General features: G+C 42.9%; 1 long non-coding RNA gene across 1 annotated transcript; it reads right to left on the bottom strand.

Annotated features, from left to right (window-relative positions):
• Nucleotides 1–3,726: 3,726 nt before the first annotated feature.
• Nucleotides 3,727–7,087, bottom strand: LOC310675913. The gene is made up of 3 exons (XR_014510311.1): nucleotides 6,510–7,087; nucleotides 5,091–5,151; nucleotides 3,727–3,801 (listed from the first exon to the last, which is right to left on the bottom strand). It is a non-coding gene; the product is annotated as an uncharacterized lncRNA (long non-coding RNA).
• Nucleotides 7,088–14,892: the final 7,805 nt, after the last annotated feature.

The raw sequence follows: 14,892 nt of genomic DNA, 5'->3' as shown, positions 1-14,892 counted from the left end.
CTCAAGGAAAGGGAATTAAAGAAGAATCATAGTGTATTCTTTCCCATTCTGTGCATTGCACCCAGGGGTTGCTTCGTCTTTGATTTTTTTTGAAAAAAGGAAATATGAAAAAATGAAAAAACCAGGTAACTCATGCATAATAAGTACCATTACATCATTATTTTGGACATTGGATGAGTGCATTAAATATGCATCTGGTTCTTTACCATATGCTGCAGGTAAGGCAGATGTTATGTGGAACACTTGCAGACAAACATGACAATAGCAGCTTACTTGTGTCTACAGTAATTGAGGAACAGAGAGAAAAACATGTCCCTTTCCATGAACGGGGCAAGGGATGCATTTCTGGAAGCCTGAACATATGGCATTGTATACAGCTAAGGCCCCATCTAGTATACTTTTAAAGCATGCCTCTTTGAACGGCCAGGGCTTTCCAACAAACAATTCTGGGAACTTTAGCTTGTTAAGGGAACTGACATAACTCTCATAGAGCTATAATTCCCAGACCACACTTAACTAGCTACAGTTCTCAGGATCTTGGGGGGAGGGAGCCTTGATTGTCTAAGTTGTATGGAGTGGATGTGGCCTACAGAAATTTGCCCTAGAAATTGAAGACCTACCATTTGTTAACAGTGCTGAGAGTTGTTCCCCTGCCCAGAGCTACGATTCCCAGAGTTATTTAATCAATCCTTCCCGGAGAACTTGCGGAATTGGTGTCTTAACAACTCTCAGCACTCTTAAGATTCCATACTATCTATGTCTTTGTGGTTTCTCCTGAATACAAGATTTATGCTGCTGTTTACATTGTTGTTGCTGCTGCTGCTGTTGCTGCTGCTGCTGCTGCTCCTGTTGTTTTGTTTAAAGGGAGAAATATATTTCAAAACTGATATGAGGTATGGTTAATGCTGGTGATCTTGAGAAAAACCACATTTTTATTGTCTAATAACTAAGATGAATTTGTCACAAATAAGAGTGACCTGATTTGTGATTACTGCACAAAAGCTGAGGAAAATATTTGCCAAGGTTTAATATGGTGAATTGTAGAGATGTTATATTGTAATATATGACTTATTGATCACTGATCGTTTCTTTCATTCTGCAGGGAAAGCATATTTATAGCTTTTAATTCTATGACTTCCAGAGATAATCCCTCTATGTATACACCAGGGTTAGTCATTGTGGTTTCCTCCAGGTTTTGCTAGATTGCAACTCCCATCATCCTTGACCATTGGCCATGCTGGCTGGGGCTGATGGGAGATGGAGTCCAACAGCTGGAGAGCACCATGTTGGTACCCCTGCTCTTTAGCTATAGAGTTGTTTTATTTCAGGCATTGTTGATCATGTGTTTTCATTTTGTTTTCTTGATATGTGTGTTGCAATGACCATTACCATTGAAATGATAAATGTTCCTACAATTTCAAAAACAAGGTTGCCTTCCTTCTGATCAGCGGTACTTGAGAGGCCTCAAAAATGTGATGGAAATACAAAAGTGGGTTTTCTAACAGGACTGTCAACTAGTGAAAGACAAAGTGTTGGTGCTGACCTATAAAGCACTAAACAGCCTCAGCTCAGTATACCTGAAGGAGCGTCTCCACCCCCATTGTTCAGCCTGGACACTGATGTCCAGCACCAAGGGCCTTCAGGTGGTTCCCTCACTGTGAGGTTACAGGGAAGCAGGCAGAGGGCCTTCTTGGTAGTGGCACCTGCCCTGTGGAACGCCCTCCCATCAGATGTCAAGGAAATAAACAACTATCTGACTTTTAGAGGAGATCTGCAGGCAGCCCTGTTTAGGGAAGTTTTTAACATTTGATGTTTTATTGTGTTTTTAATATTCTGTTGGGAGCCACCCAGAGTGGCAGGGAAAACCCAGCCAGATGGGCGGGATATAAATTTTGTTGTTGTTGTTTAGTCAAGAGTGTCTGACTCTTCGTGACCCCATGGACCAGAGCATGTCTTCCACTGCCTCCCGCAGTTTGGTCAAACTCATGCTGGTAGCTTCGACAACACTGTCCAACCATCTCATCCTCTATCGTCCCCTTCTCCTTGTGCTCTCTATCTTTCCTAACATCAGGGTCTTTTCCAGGGAGTCTTCTCTTCTCATGAGGTGGCCAAAGTATTGGAGCCTCAGCTTCATGATCTGTCCTTCCAGTGAGCACTCAGGGTTTATTCCCTTAAGAATGGATAGGTTTGATCTTCTTGCAGTCCATGGGACTTTCAAGGTTCCTGGAGCAGGAACCGGCAAGCCACTCCAGTATCCCTGCCAAGAAAACTCCATGGACAAAGACAACGGGGCAGGATATAAATATATTATTATTATTATTCATGAAGCTGAAAGTTGAAAGATTCAGGGCAGATAAAAGAAAGTGTTTCGTCACACAGTCAAATTATTGAACCTGCTCCCCCAGGAGGCAGATGGCCACCAATGTGAATAGCTTTAAAAGAGGATGACACAAACTCATGGAGGACAAGGCTATAGAAGGCAACTAGCCCCAAAGCCTATGTTCTACCATCACTACCAGAGGCATTATGCCTCCGAATACCAGTTGCTGAGAATCACATGTATGCACTCATGTCCAGCTTGCAGACTCCCCACAAGCATCTGGTAGGCCACTGGGAGAACAGGATGCTGGACTAGATGGGTCATCAGCCTGATCCAGCAGCCTGTTCTTATATTCTGGTATCTGCTTAAATGCCTGCATCTAGCCCAATCCTGATCTTAACAGCTTAGAGGTCCTATTTACAGTTCACCGGCACAGAAATGTTGTTCAATGCATAAACTTATATGGCAGGAATGTTGCAAAGTAAGAATGCAAAGCCTGAAGGGCCTCCCATGAAGAGCAGTCCACCACCTCCCGTGAGAGAGCCAGTGTGGTGTAGTGGTTAAGAGCAGTAGACTTGTAATCTGGTGAACCGGGTTTGATTCCCTGCTCCTCCACATGCAGCTGCTGGGTGACCTTGGGCTAGTCACACTTCTCTGAAGTCTCTCAGCCCCACTCACCTCACGGAGTGTTTGTTGTGGGGGACGAAGGGAAAGGAGATTGTTAGCCACTTTGAGACTCCTTAGGGTAGTGATAAAGAGGGATATCAAATCCAAACTCCTCCTGTTCTCCTTCTTCTTCTTCTTCTTCTTCTTCTTCTTCTTCTTCTTCTTCTTTGAATCATAGAATCATAGAGTTGGAAGAGACCACAAGGGCCATCGAGTCCAACCCCCTGCCAAGCAGGAAACACCATCAGAGCACTCCCTGACATATGGTTGTCAAGCCTCTGCTTAAAGACCTCCAAAGAAGGAGACTCCAGCACACTCCTTGGCAGCAAATTCCACTGTCGAACAGCTCTTACTGTCAGGAAGTTCTTCCTAATGTTTAGGTGGAATCTTCTTTCTTGTAGTTTGGATCCATTGCTCAGTGTCCGCTTCTCTGGAGCAGCAGAAAACAACCTTTCTCCCTCCTCTATGTGACATCCTTTTATATATTTGAACATGGCTATCATATCACCCCTTAACCTCCTCTTCTCCAGGCTAAACATGCCCAGCTCCCTTAGCCGTTCCTCATAAGGCATCATTTCCAGGACTTTGACCATTTTGGTTGCCCTCCTCTGGACACGTTCCAGTTTGCCAGTGTCCTTCTTGAACTGTGGTGCCCAGAACTGGACACAGTAGGAGTCCATCAATTGATGAAGATGATCATCCAAATGTCATAGACCAAATGGAGCAAACAGCACGTAGACCTTCTTCCCGGACCAGCCTGTTCCACTCTCAAGCAGCTCTGACCACTATGAAGTTTCTTCTAAGGTGGCCACCAGCTGAGGATAGAATCATAGAATTGTAGAGTCAGGAGGGACCACAAGTCCAACCTCCTGCAATGTAGGAATCTTTTGCCCATCATGGGGCTCGAACCTACAGCCCCGAGATTAAGAGTCTTGTGCTCTACTGACTGAGTTGTGTTGCAGGACGATATTATTTCCATACAGGTTGTGATACCCTAACTTGGGTGGCTGAGAGAGACAGCAAGACTACACTCTGGAAAGGAATACGGGCTAGGAGCTGTTGCCAGCATGATGCACAGGAAGTGCTAAAGCCTTGCAAATGGGAGAATAATTACACGGGGAGTAATTAGAATGTTTAGATGAAACACAGAAGCCAAATCGTTGCCCTGGGATTAGAACCGGATGTAATTACTTTGGGGGGGAAACCACAGAGGGTGGCAACATCCGCAGCAACATTTCCTTGCAAACTTTCTGAGATGGAGCTTATTTTTAATTCGAGAATGGAGGTTGCAGAGAAAATAATGAGCGACTTTTACTGCCGAGGAAGAATGGTTACGATAAAAATAGGTTGATCTAAGGGAAACAGCTGCAATACGCTCATTGCCATTGCTTAAAGAGAAAAGGGATAATAATGCAAAGCGCTGGCAATGTAACATTCTGCCGCCTGCCACTTTAATCATCACAGCAGGAAATCAAACAAGGAAATTTAATGAACCAGAGTTGGAAGAGAAATTCCTTAATATTTGGGAGAGAGAGAGAGAAAGATGGGTGATTCTGTGAAGACGGCTCGTCAGTTACAAAAATGTCTCTTGACTTGAGTGAATCATATAGAAGCGTATATTAAGGAAATTTATGCAAACAGTAATTATGTAAATACGAGGGCAATTTCAAATATATTACTTCCTTGCACTGTTCAACCTATTGCCGTAGAACTTAAAAGTGGATTTATTCAGGGATGGTTCCATTTCACGCCTTCTGTTTTATTTCTGTGTGTTTCAGTTGAGAGAAAACCAACTGACAATGAAGGAAAGTGCGCGCACACTAGAAATATATATCTGTTGCACTGATTTTGCAATACTTTCTGCTCATGTATCATACATGCAGAAATTGTCCTAATATAACATTGGTATCAATGTCAACCTAAGCGCTACATGACCTGCAATCAAGTTCTTCACTGTCAGAGTATTTTAGGACATACATTACAGGCATTGTCAGAAAACATAGACATTGTCACAGGTTTCTAGGAACATTAATATGGTTTGAGGAACTTCAGATCCTGTGCATCTCATCTCAGATATGCATATAAACTCAACAGCGGGACTTACTCCCTGGAAACTGTTATTTGATTGACTGATATCGCACTGTTCCTTCCAAAAGAGCCCAGGGCTGCAAAGAAGGTGAAACAATAACAATAAAATTAAAACATGAAAACAATTCAAAAATATTTAACACTTTAAAAATATAAACACCACCCAAAAACATCTAATGACATTAATAGCTGAAAATAAAAATGATTACATACTCTCACAGCTAATAATTTCAAGGTTGCCAGGAACAATATATTTCAACCATAAAATGCCAGGGGAAACAGGAATATAATAATACCGGGTGGAGAGTTTGTGACAGGCCCAAGGTCACCTAGAGAGTTTCATGACTGAGTGGGGATTTGAACCCTAGTCTTCCAAGTCCTAGTCCAGCGTTCAAACCACCACACTGGCTCTCTAAGTTATCTGTTCAGATGCTAAGTATAACCTCTACGTTCCTAAACTTCCACTCTTCCCCCATTCATTCGTTCATTAACTATCCTTAAAGCCATCATTAAGCTATACCAAACTCTGTGTTGATTGTGCATCGAGGAGGCTTTCGAATCATGCCAGAAAAAAGGAAAACAACCTCTCCAAAAAACAAACAAGAGAAGAAGTCATTGATATTTTGTTTCCAATTAATTTTTAATTATGGCTGACACCTCGGGCCAAAACAATTTCACCTTCCCCTCCCCACCTTTACGAATACCTTTCGCCTGTGTCATCTTCAGAAGCGCTTCAACACTGGCTGCTTATTTGCATAGACAAATTAGAAGCCAGCAGAGCTCCGGGCAGCTTCAAAATGACACTTGTAAATACCTCTGGGAGATAGTTAGCATTATTCTGAGCTTTCCTTTCCTCAAGAAGAACCAGACATTTCAAAGAATCAAGTGCAAATAGGAGAGCAAGTCTGACAAATAAGGTCAAAATACACTACAGAAATGCTCTTTTGTGGGGGCCACGCATACACAGATCAGCATGCAAATGAAAAACACAGGAATCTGCATTGGTCTGCACTCCCTGACAGATATATCTCCAGAGTTTCAAGCAGGGAGTCCAAGGATTGAAACTGCCACCTTGTGTGACTTTGCATATCTATTTCACACATAGATGTTCATCACTTGTTGTCAAGGGGTTATTTGCATGGATGAAGCAGCCATGCCAGATTAATCCCTTCATGTCAGTTGGTGCCCAATACTTTTAAATGGAGACACACTTCGCTAAGAGTCATAAATGAAGAAGATGGGGGATAGGCTTGTGTGAATGAGACCAACATTTCTTTTGCTAAACCTTCAGGTTTTAGCCTCACCATCAGGAAGCTGGGGCAACTCCCCTGTGATAAAAGACAACAGAGGCCAAATTCACACATACATTTAAAGCACTGTGATACCCCTTTAAACCAGTGCTATTTTTTCTAGAAAAAGAGGTGTCCGAACTCACCATGAATGCCTCCCTTGTTCTCTTAGAATGGCAGTTGAGTTCCAGCAAGTTCCAACTGAATAAAATCCCTGCTTTAAACAGGCATGGCTTCCCCAAAGGATTCTGGGAGCTGCAATTGGTTAAGGGTGCTGAGAGTTGTTCGGAGAGCCTTATTCCCCTCATGGAGCTACAATTCCCAGAGTGGTTGAACAATCCATCCCACTTCACTGGGAACTCTGGAAATCGTAACTATGGGGGAGGACTAGTGTAGTGATCAAACTGTTGGATGAAGACCTGGGAGACCGAAGTTCTAACCCCCACAAAGCTCGCTGGGTGTCCTCAGGCCAGTCACTCACTCTCAGCCCAACCTATTTCACAGCATTATTGTGGGTATAAAATGAGGAGAAGGAGAACCACGTATACTACCTTTTTGCTCCTCGGAGGAAATGGTGAGATATAAATCTAATACTCAGACTAGTAAACTGACTAGTAAACTCAGAGGAAACTCAAAGCAAAAATTTATGGGAAAATGGGATGGTTATAGAAGATATGTTCAAAAACACAATAATAGTTTTGACTCCGTGCTAGTATTTGAGTGATAAAGGAACCAAAAGGAGGTGGACAACAATTTAGGATTTATTATGTTTTCAGAATGTATTAGAAAAATTATATAGAAAGGTTTATTGTTTTGTGTACATTCAAACGTAAGATAAAACATATGCAAAGGGACTTGACAGGAAGTCAAAGTTGAAGAAAAGATTTTGGAAGATAAAAGGGAAAAAATATTTACTTTCATTATTATCATTTTCTGTGCAGGTGTGGGTATGTGGGTGTCTGCACATATGTGTATTGTTGTATGCAATGTTTGGGAGGAAATAAGACGGTAAATAACAAATAACAAACTAAATATTGATGTATGTAATTTTTATTTTTAAATTATATTTAGTGGTAGCATGGCTGTATTGTTTTTTGTAACATAAAACCAGTCAATAAAAATTATTTTAAAAAGAGAGAAATAAATGTAATAAAGAACCATGAATGACCTGGGAAAAGAAAAGCGTGGACTCATTTCCAAATGGGTACAAATGCTTCCCTATCTTGCTATCTGTAGGGATTCCTTATTTGCCACAGGTGGACAGGCACCCAACTATTTGCAAGCCTACTGTAAGGAGTGAGTGTCCAGAAAGAGCAGCTGCAGCTCTGAGCTGGTGAAGAGGGAGAGAACGTGAGCCAAGAGGAAAGCAGCACCAGAAATGTCATCGCTTGGCCAAGCCATGTCACTTGTTCATCTCGGCTCTTTTCATTGCTTTCCAAGGCCGTTTCATCACTTGACTGGACACCTGAAATTACCTAATGGATTGATTCTCCACCATTTCTACAGGGTTTTTTGGCTCACCCAAATCCTGGGCACTTCATCATACAGAGCACTTGGAGAAAATTAAAACAGCACCGGGCTGCAATTTTTAATTGCAAGCCTGACGCCGTTGAGCAAATAACGCTGGATTGTCTTGGAATTTATTGGCAAGCAGCTTGTTTGTTGGAGTCTGATCTCTGATTAACAGTTCACTTTGGCTCTGCTCAGCATTCAGATGGGGTCATTCCGCTCAGATGGAAAGTGCCTCGAAAGCTTTTTGAAAACCCTTTGCTTCCTTGGCAAAGGCTATCCCGCTTGCCAAGCTCATTACAGCCTAAACAGAAATAGCATCCTGATCACCAAACTAATTTCACCCAGTACATTTTGTGGGGACCTGCTCAATGTTATTTTTTTTTATCACCATTTCTGGATTCAGTCATAGACTGAATGCATTTGTTGAGAAGCTTTTGTTTTAATCATGTTTTGCAGAAATGTTATATACCGTAATTTTCGCTCTATAAGACGCACCTAGTTTTTGGAGGAGGAAAACAAGAAAAAAAAATTCTGAGTCTCAGAAGCCAGAACAACAAGAGGGATCGCTGCGCAGTGAAAGCAGCGATCCCTCTTGCTGTTCTGGTTTCTGGGATAGCTGCGCAGCCTGCATTCGCTCCATAAGATGCATACATATTTCCGCTTACTTTTTAAGAGGGGAAAAGTGAGTCTTATAGAGCAAAAAATACGGTATATTGGATCATTGCTTTAAAAAACTTTTTCTTCTTACTTTGAAGAGAGGGAGAGGGAGAGAGAGAGGTCTAAGGTTAGTGAATGCTGCTCTAATGTATACTGGGCCCAGTTAAGTTAAAGCCATCATCCTGAATTGGGCTTCCGAAAGAGAACATGTCAATGTACACACATGAATCATGTTCTACCAATGACAAATTCCTGGTAGAAAGCAGGTCAGAATATTCTGCACCAGCTGAAGCTGACAAACAGTTTTCAGGGGCAGCCTCACATACAATGTATTGCACTAATCCAGCCTTGTGCTAACAGAGACGCAAGTAACAGAATACACATTTAAAACAAGGTAGCTGTTTCCTACTTAAACACTTACGCTTTCTCACTTTTCACAGTTATTCACGAAACAAAAGGCGTTGGTGGCTGCCAAACCCTGAGAAATGGAACTAGAAAAGCCACCAAGAGATTTCACAGCAAAACCAGAGCCTTGAAAGAAAGTTATTTTACACTTGGACATTTCTCCAGAGAAAGCTAGCGAAGCTCTCGTGGTGGACAACTGCACTTTATTTGCTGAAATGTCACAAAGCATTGCTGCGGCGATTCTCTCTTCTCCGCTAAAACATTGCAAAAGGCCACAGCCCTGTAGGTTTTGATATGTCTGCAGCTGAAGACTATTATCTGAAAAACATGCCTTCTGGAACAGGGGGTCGTAGTCTCCTGCTGTGTGGGGATGCACTCTGGCTCTGAGCAGTGAAGATAAAGGAGGCTTCTTCTTTTCAAGCAAAGTAGCCTTGGGATTCATAAACCTGTAAGGAAGGTCAGGAAGTCGCTGGTGTATTTGCTTTGTTTGTTTGTTTGCTTGCTTTTGTTTTAAGCCCATCACTTCTTAGAACTATCCTATGTCCTTCCAATATTCTGTTCTGATTGACAGCAAAGTGGGGGCTGGGGAGAAAGGTAAACTGTGATGATTTCTTTGGGCGAGCCCACATTAGACCAGCTCAGAAACTCAGAACCTACTAAAAGCAGCCCTCCTGAACCTAGAACTCTCCAGATATTTTAGAATACAATTCTTCTGGGAGCTGTGGAGGACGACACCAGGTTGGCAAAGGCTGCACTCAGAGCACAAGGAAGCATATCGTTAAATTGTGTAGCTAACTCTCACAGAACGCAGTGATGACCAACAACTTGGATGGCTTCAAAAGATGGCGGGACAGAATCGTGGAGGATAAAGCTGTCAATGGCTACTGGGCATGATGGCTTTGGTCTGCCTTCACTGTTGAATAACAGTCGCTGGAAACTGCAGAAAAGGCAACTGCTATTGTACTCAGGACCTGCTTGTAAGCTTCTCATGGGCTTCTGGTTGGCCATTGTGTGAACGGGATGTTGGACTTGATGCATTGGCCTGATCCAGCAGACTCTTCTTCTGTTCCTATTGTCATACCATTTGTTCATCTAACTCCACATTGTCTAAATTGTCCATCATTTAGTTCTTTGTGGTTTCATCTAAAGGTATTTTGCAGCCCTACCTGAGACTGTCTGCGTATAAAACATGTCCACTACAGTGGTACTTCAGGTTACAGACGCTTCAGGTTACAGACGCTTCAGGTTACAGACTCTGTTAACCCAGAAATATTACTTCGGGTTAAGAACTTTGCTTCAGGATGAGAACAGAAATTGTGCAGCAGCGGCGCGGTGGCAGCGGGAGGCCCCATAAAGTGGTGCTTCAGGTTAAGAACAGTTTCAGGTTAAGAACAGACCTCCAGAACGAATTAAGTTCTTAAACCGAGGTACCACTGTACCACTGTTTGTTTTTGGGTTTTTTGTAATAAAATGTCTCATCTGTGGTACCTGTTTCTTCCCCAACTGTCTGCAAATAGTGGCCAGACTGAGGTTCCCCAATGTGTTTGAAGACTAAGAAAGAAGACAGACTGACATAGGATGATGAAAATAATAATAACAATGCTAACAACAATGACATTTTTATTATAATTACAGTTAATATATTGATTGCCTTCTAATCCACTGTCTCAAGATAAATATGTAAGAAGTAAAAACAGTTAAAAGCAGAAAAATAATGAGCCTGAGGGTGTAATGAAGGGATGGAAGAGGATGAATTTAGGGGGTTAATTGAATGAAAAAATTAATGAAGTATCCAAGGAAAAGAATGGAGTTTTTAAAAATGAAAAAAGAAGGAAATGGAACTGTGCCAGTGTTTTGTTATGGGAAATGTATTTCAAAGGTATTAACTTTCCTCTTCAGTTGCTCCCACTTTCCCATCTTGGCCAGAGGCATGTTACCATGTGGCCCTCGGGTGATTGGCCACGGGTCAATGTGGCCCTCAACCCCAAAAAGGTTAGCCACCTAAGAGATCATTTTAATTTAGATCCCAGCCCTTGGACTTTCCTGCATCAGGGCAGCCTCATCTCTTCCATTTGAATTGTTCACACAGTTCCTTGAATGCCATACGCAAGATAGGCATTTTACACTCCTCTACACCAGCATGTTTATTGATGCGATAAGCCTGCGCACTCTGCTGATAAGTAAATAGACCCGATTAAGTGCTTCAGCAGAGCACGAGAAAGCGCATTTACAACTGAATGAGAAATCCGTGTTCCCTGAACAAATATTTAAGATTCAAGTATACACTGGAAAGCTATTACCGGGAGCCAAACAAACAGCATAAAGCACGCCTTTTAAAAACAACGAAAACACTTCGTTATCATTCAGCAGGTAGCAAATTGGACAATTGTTTTTCATCGATTCTCCTGCTTTATTGGTTCCTCTAGCCCAGCAGTGTCTGCTCTGGCTGGCAGTGGCAGTTTCCCAGGGTCTCAGACTGGAGGTATTTCTTACTGCAGGGTAACAAAAATATCCCAGGTACCATGTTCTTCAAAAGTTGTCTTTATGAGGGTAAGATTTGCCACCTTCACAGTTATGACTTGACTTGTTGGACTCTCAGTGGATTGCTATAAAGCTAGCTTGGGCCAGGACAGTCTATTTGTCCATCTAGTCCAACTTTGTCTACTCGGACTGGCAGCAGCTCCCCAGATTCTCTGGCAGAGGCTTTTCCCAACGTGTGTTACCCAAACCCCCTTTTAAAAAAAATGGAGGTTGCCAGGGACAGGACCTGGGACCTTCTGCATGCAAATCATGTGTTTTTCTGTTGCAGAGCCTGCAATAATCACAAACCATAGAGTTAACTCTTTATTAGCAAAAATACAATCTTCGCTTGGCTGAGTGTCAAGCCTAAGGAGCACAGCAACTCATTCTCAGTGAGTCTTCCTCCATGAAATTAGTTCCTGGGACTAAAGGTCCCTGCCTCTCCACAGATGTCTATGTCTCCTCCTCTCCAGGGCTTTCTCCAAGCAATCGGAAACTGCACCTATGTGCAGCCAATCTCTCCTCTGCCCTTTTCATGCCTCTCCTGGTTCTGGGAGATGGGAAGAAGGGAAGAGTCACAACAGGAAGGAGAGACACCCGTGACTCTTCATCAGCCTAACTCGTCTCAGCCTCTTGACCACCCTCCTCCCATTCGCCAGCTTCAGCTTCTGATTCCTGACTTCTCTCTGCAACAGACTAAGCCCTGTTACCCCTTCAGCTTCCAACACCACCTCCTCCTCCCAGTCTTCTCCCTCACACCACTCATTGTCATCCCACCACTGCTGCCCAGCTGGTTCCTCTTGCCATTCCTCTGCATCCAACCAGTCCAGGACATCTGCTACTGAGCAACAGTCCTTCCCCAAGATGTCTTCACCAATCTGGTGCCCTCCTGATGTTTTGGACTATGGCCTCCAGCAGATCTGGTCAGCAGCACCAATGGATGTGGGTAATGGGAGTTGTAGTCCTAAAGATCTGGAGGGCATCAGTTTGGGAAAGGATGCTCTAGAGAATCCACTACAGACAAACATTAAGAGAGAGATGTTAACTGAACATGTTAACGCTCACAGACCAACCTATTTTCCTGTTTCTCCTTGTTTCCTTCTGTTTTTCCATCCTGAAATTTCCTCGCGTGCTTTTGTGTCAATTGCCTTATTTGCATCCTGACAAAGGATTAGAGTCGTTATTAGCTGTGTTACGAAGAACCGCAGCATGCAGCTCTTCCACAGAGACGTGCAAGCTTTAATTAGGCAAATAATAATCAAGTGAGATGACATTTTTTCAAGAACACAGCAATAATGTTCAGTTGCTACACTGTAAGCTAAGCAAACAGGCAACAAGTTATTTATTTGGTTCCTTTAAGAATTGAACCCCAGACTGTCAGTCTGAACAAGCAAGGATGATGATGATGATGATGATGATGATGATTTGAAGGAAGGGATTTACAGTGGTACCTCAGGTTACGGACGCTTCAGATTAGAGGACGCTTCAGGTTACAGACTCGACTAACCCAGAAATAGTACCTCGGGTTAAGAATTTTTCTTCAGGATAAGAACAGAAATAGTGCGGCGGCAGCGCAGCAGCAACAGCGGGAGGCCCCATTAGCTAAAGTGGTGCTTCAGTGTAAGAACAGTTTCAGGTTAGGAATGGACCTCCAGAACGAATTAAGTTTTTAACCCAAGGTACCACTGTACACAGAGGAAAGCTCAAGGAATTACCCTTCACTAAAATGTGCAACAAAGCCCTTGACGATGCAAAATCTCTGTGTGTACATGTGCAGGCATGTTCACTGATAAAAGAATTTTATGCATGGCAATGCGTACAAGACTCTGGACTGGCCTGCATGGACCACTGGGATTCGCTTCCTTGCCTGGTTGGACTGTGCCCTTGAAATGTGATAATGCATCTTGCTTTCCTGTAGCAATGTTTGTAGACATCTGGCTTTTGCATGGCTGAAATGTAGCCTACCGTCCAAAAGTTAGAGCCAGTTCTGATGCTCTGCCCACTCTTTGCCTATGGCAACATTCACCATTGCCTTGTGGCCCCTAGAAAGTTGTCCACAATGTCGGCAGGCTCCCCCTGGATGCAGAACCGGTGTTGCTGCTGCAGAGGCGATGGCTCAGAACCATCCTCTGCTACCATTGTTGGAAAACGCCTTCAGGTGCTCCTGCAGTCCCTGCTGTCTGAGCATCCTCCAATATGTTCAACTCTGGAAAAGGCATTTCCCTTCTTCTCCAGTGCGCTCAGCGACATATACCAGATGGTATAAGCACGCTAATCTTCTAGCATTACACAGCAAGAAGCGTGAGACATCATAGAGCTAATCTACATATTTATTTACACAGACAAAGAATTATGGCGTCCTCTCTCATCAGCTAGGGACGAGAGTGGCGCTGAGCATTAAACCACAGAGCCTATGACTTGCCAATCAGAAGGTCAGTGGTTCGAATCCCCGCGACGGGGTGAGCTCCCGTTGCTCGGTCCCTGCTCCTGCCAACCTAGCAGTTCAAAAGCACATCAAAGTGCAAGTAGATAAATAGGTACCGCTCCGGCGGGAAGGTAAACAGCGTTTCTGTGCGCTGCTCTGGTTCACCAGAAGCAGCTTAGTCATGCTGGGCACATGACCTGGAAGCTGTATGCCGGCTCCCTTGGCCAATACAGCGAGATGAGCGCCGCAACCCCAGAGTTGTCCATGACTGGACCTAATGGTCAGAGGTCCCTTTACCTTTACCTTTTACACTCATCAGCTTTGAGAGAGAACAGAAATGGAATATGGCCCTCAAGTTGGGGGGGGGAGGCTTGCCCTATTTCCCATTCTAACTACATAGTCCCTGCCTGGGTTAGTTCATCTGTTGGCCATGCACGATCACAACCAAGAGTTCGAACATTTGTATCTATGGCTTACACAGAAAATATGGCAGAAATGGAAAGAAGCAGAAGTCCCAGCAAAGGAAGAATGGATACAAAAGCTTATGGAATATGCAGAAATGGCAAAACTTACCGGAAGAATAAGAAATCAAGATAACAAACTTTTTATAAAAGAATGGAAATGGTTTATTGAATATTTACAGATAAATTGTAAACAGATAAGAACATTGGCAGGATTGTTGTAATAACCTGCAGTGTTAAAGGAGTATATCTTCAAAGAAGATGAATAAATGAACAAATTAAAGTGCTTTGGACAGAAGATATTAAAAATAAATTTAAGGAACTGTGGAAAGAGGGAGAAGGAAGTCAAGTTTTGAAATGTTAAGATGATTGTAAAATTGGTGAAATGTATAAATTTGAAAAGTAAAAAGAAAATTTAAAAAAAGAAAAAGAAGGTGAAAAGGTTTCTCAATACCCCAGTTTTTCTCATTTGACAGAACGAAAATGAGTGCACTTGAAGACTTAATGAAACCACATTTTCATCAGAGCTCTTTCTAACGTTGGGCTAAA

The sequence above is a fragment of the Podarcis tiliguerta genome (assembly GCF_965153285.1).
Source record: "Podarcis tiliguerta genome assembly, chromosome: 4".
In the NCBI taxonomy this organism is placed as follows: domain Eukaryota; kingdom Metazoa; phylum Chordata; class Lepidosauria; order Squamata; family Lacertidae; genus Podarcis; species Podarcis tiliguerta.
Note: the sequence above shows the minus strand (reverse complement) of the source record. Positions and strands in the feature narration are given on the sequence as shown.